Below are 5,000 nucleotides of genomic sequence, written 5' to 3' on the forward strand. Positions count from 1 at the left end.
ATTATAATTTGGAATTATTACTGTAAACATTATGATACTGATGAATTGATAGTGAATTACTTTCAAACAAAATGCCTCCTTCCCCGCCTTTAGAATCACACTTTCGATACTCACACACACACACACACATATATATATATATATATATATATATATATATATATATATATATAATATATATATATATATAGAGAGAGAGAGAGAGAGAGAGAGAGAGAGAGAGAGAGAGAGAGAGAGAGAGAGAGAGAGAGAGAGAGAGAGAGAACTTCTAGCATATGTTTACGTAACATTTTTCACTCAGGACATAATAAATGCCTAACTAATGATCGATCCTCTTTGTCAAAAATTGGTTCGCGAGAATGGTATAGCAAATAACACAGCAAATATAAATTAAAATCCTCATAATCATAAAACTGGGATCGGATCATGTGATATTATATGGCATTTAAGTTCATGCATAATGTTTTGTGCTTCCCTCTGCCATCACACACCTTGCAGCTCTAACAAGTCGTACTTCCCCTGCCCGTCCTCCCCCCCCCCCCCCCCCCGTTATCCTCTCTCCTAACTACCAAACTTTTCTATACTTGAAGTTCTGGAATCTATAGATATAGGGGGTGACAGAGGGGGACTGGAGACGACAGGACTATTGCATTTGACTGTACATCTGTACGTATTCAAGTCAGATATTTCTAAAGGCCAGTAATTCCTTTCTAAATATAATTTAAGGTTACAAATATCAAAGCGGTCGCTATTTTCCTTTTCTATTTTGTGATCAGTCACCAAGGGTTGGTGATAAGTGATAAGCGTTTCCAATTGGTTGCTGGGGGAGAAACTTTGTGTAGGCGACGAGCAGGGGAGGAGGAGGAGGAGGAGGAGGAGGAGGAGGAGGAGGAGGAGGAGGAGGAGGAGGAGGAGGAGTAACTATCACGTGGAGATGAAGAGATCGTCGTCGTTTAGTTTCCTTTGATGTGCCTATTCTTGTTTTTTTTTTTTTTTTTTTTTTTTTTTTTTTTTAAAGAGAAGATTCATCTCAAGAGGGTGGAAATAATAATATCGTCAGCAATATGTCCACCAAATTCAGATGTACATGAAATTACTCCAACTGAAGATTTAGGAAAAAAAATGAAAGCCAATAGAATGTACGAGGAAGACCGGTAATGTGTTGAGTGAGGTATCGGCATATAACATGAAGAGTAGACAATTATTATTATTATTATTATTATTATTATTATTATTATTATTATTATTATTACTATTATAAATCTAAAGAACATTACATGAAATAATTATTTCTACAATCATCGAAAATAAAAAAGTCGAGATGGTTTAGAATTTATTAATATTACAATTATTATCATCACCAACATGACGAAGAATTTGCAACCATTTACTTAAAACCTCCGAAAGCAAGCGATCTCACATAAACTTCCTACAAAGTATCCACCCGGAAAGGATTAAATAAAGGATATCGAAGAAGGATTACTCCAACTACCAACGAGAGCGCTCAACACAGATTGCCATCAGATGAGACTTGAAGAAATAAGCAGGCTGATCATTAGGAGGCTTATACATTACTGTCGCTTGTTAATTGAACTATAAATACAGCATCTCAAATATTCTACATTCGGCAGTGTATATAGAAAGTGTATACACATACTTGTGCAAATATACATTCGCATGCAAGCATGCGTGTGTGCGCATACACATATACTTATGAGGTTGTATCTTGTAAAGAAAATTGAGTGGGGATGATCACATTTGTTTAATAATGCTGAAGTATAACAGACTTACCATAAAGTGAGTTTTTACTGAGAGAGAGAGAGAGAGAGAGAGAGAGAGAGAGAGAGAGAGGAGAGAGAGAGAGAGAGAGAGAGAGAGAGAGAGAGAGAGCATAATGTAAAAGCTACCGGAAGCGTCAGGCAACTTTAACCCATATTGGCACTTCAAATAACAAAGATTAAATCGGAAATATTCTTGCTTCCTGGTTTGCATATTACTGTCCAGCGGTGGCTGCGAAATGCACGGGAGTAAAACTGCGGACAATGCGAAATGAACTTTTGCCCCCAGGTCTTGTATGTGGGGTTGGTTACGTGTATATGTGTAATCGTTGCAGAATATGATGGGAATACGTTAATGGATAGAAAGTGGAGAAGGATTTAAATAAACACACACGCATACTGTATCTGTATAGACATTGTTTTCTCATATTAATATATATATATATATATATATATATATATATATATATATATATATATATATATATATATACATATATACCCTCATATATATATTATATATATATATATAAATACATACACACACATATATACATACATACATATATATATATATATATATATATATATATATATATATATATACATATATATATATGTATACATATATCTATATATATATATATATATATATATATATATATATATATGTATATATATATATATATATATATATATATATATATATATATATATATATATATATATGATACCATGCTACATCGCTACATGGCTATTGTTAGTTCGTGTTGAAATCACAACGACAATGACTTATAGAGCTGTTATAACGAGATGTCTCTCATTGTAAGCGACGGTGACATCCTCTCTGACAGAATCGAACGATTCAGCTAAATCACACTTCTCTTTTGAAAGATAAAATATAAAAACTCAGAATATTTATAAAAAAAAATAACAAAATAATTGCTAAAATCTTTACAGTATTCCAAATAACCCCAGTTACACGTGAAGTAGTTCTCGAGAAAAGATATAATAAGAATATACATGAAAATCAAGATTTACTGTGTAATAATGTTTGGAAAATATAGAAACCTCGTTCACTAATATTACCCTTTATCTTCCAATGGATTGGATGGCACTTATGTATTTATTCCCTATGGTCTAAAAGTTGAGTCCGAGGAGGCCATTCAGTTAAGAGGTGTAACCAGGGGGAAAACCTCGCGGTTGTTATTATTATTATTATCATCATCATCATCATCATCATCATTATTATTATTATTATTATTATTATTATTATTATTATTGCTTGCTAAGCTACAACCCTAGTTGGGAAAAGCAGGATGCTATAATCCCACGGGCTCCAACAGAGAAAAATAGCCTAGTGAGGAAAGGAAATAAAAAACTATATGAGAAGTAATGAACAATTAAAATGAAATATTTTACGAAAAGTAACATTAAAACAGACATTTCATATATAAAATATAGCAAGATACTCATGTCAGCCTGTTTAGCATAAAAACATTTGCTGCAAGTTTGAACGTTTCAAGTTGCATTGTGAAGCTAAAGTTAGACAGAAAGATGGAAGAAACGAAGTGGAAATGGCTGTAAAACTAAAAGCTATAAAGTGGCTGCAGCTAGGTGCTAATGGGATGCCGAAGAGACCTTGAAGTAATCCCTACAGTTCACAAAATGCGTTGCACTGATAACACTAACCACCTCTGCTAGCTACGTGGTGGTGTTAATGTTATCGTTATAAGCAGAGTATTAGAAAAGTTCCGAGAAAGCTATTGATGAAATAGCAAACACTAATAAGGATTAATACTAAACTGATTATGTTTTACCTATAAACCGGACATATATTGAGATGATTTTTCATGTAGTTACTAGCGGTGCAGTTTACCATTATTATCTTAAATTATTTTCATTATTATTTCGAAGTAATCTTACCATAGGAATACTAGACTATTTTTCTGGTTCTAATTAGCATTGCTATTAAGAATCAAATTTTGAGTTCCCTAATATTCTTCAAGTCATACCAAGAAAGGAATTGCTTCCGTGATTTCTTGGCAAACAATTACTAGATTGTGTAATATCTCGACACACACGAACGAAGATTACTTATTTGTATTTGAAATATTCTCCTTGCAACTTCAAAGAATTTTTTTTTTGCGATTTTAAAGCTATCATAAACATCGAACCATTTCGGTGGGTTCCCAAGATACTCGTAATCCACTTCTCATAGATCATACATTTCCTTAAACTATTCATAGAAACGTGTATTGAAACTATGTATTTAAAATAAATCTTATTGATCAAAAGAGTTTACCACAGTTTATTAGTAATGGAGAAAATTCCAGTTGCGAATTCAGTTCTAATATATATTATGTTTTGATCATTACACCCTGAATGAATTTAAACATTACTTTCCAGGACCGTATGTTTACCGATTTTCCAAATAATTGCTGCACTTGATAATTTCGATAACGAACTTACAAGTTATTTATAGAATCTACTGGATGGTAAACAGTATCTCGCTGGAACAGTCCTGTCACGAAAGCTAAAAATTTCTTCATCTATTTCCCGAATGAGTATAGACTTCTAGTAATATATGCTTTAAAAAAAGTGGCCATTAGATATACTCGTGAATTATATATTCACCAGACAATTTTTCACGGGGATCCAAACAATATATTTGTTTTACGCTTTCTTATTACAAGATAAATTCCATTCACGTAATATTACAGGAATCCCTTTAATGATATACTTGAAAGGCAAGCAATCAAAATGATCGTTATATACGTGGTTCTAATTTTTCTTTATATCAAAAAGAATATTATAGACATTCCTACAACGTTCATGTTCATGTTCATTACATCACCTTCTTTTGTGGATAATTGAAAATTTAATGTGATTTATAACTATATTTTGCGACAAAATTCCATTTAAAGGGATAATCTCATTCCTGACACGTGATGCAGCCATTACAATCGAACCTGACTTAGAAATGTACACTCGTTTTCATATCCTCTCTCCCGCTCTGACAAAAGGTTCTAAAACATTTTACACTTACGGTCCCTGGTATTCTATTTTCACTTTATTTGAGTTTAATGAAGAAAGCTCATTTATCGCATACACGCAAGTCCAGATAAAAAAAAATGTAATCATGGAACCAATGCTAACGTTTACTAAAACTAAAACTCTACTTTTATTGTAAGTCATCACACGCGAACCAACACGATACGC

The sequence above is a fragment of the Palaemon carinicauda genome, chromosome 15 (genome assembly GCF_036898095.1).
Source record: "Palaemon carinicauda isolate YSFRI2023 chromosome 15, ASM3689809v2, whole genome shotgun sequence".
NCBI classification, from domain to species: domain Eukaryota; kingdom Metazoa; phylum Arthropoda; class Malacostraca; order Decapoda; family Palaemonidae; genus Palaemon; species Palaemon carinicauda.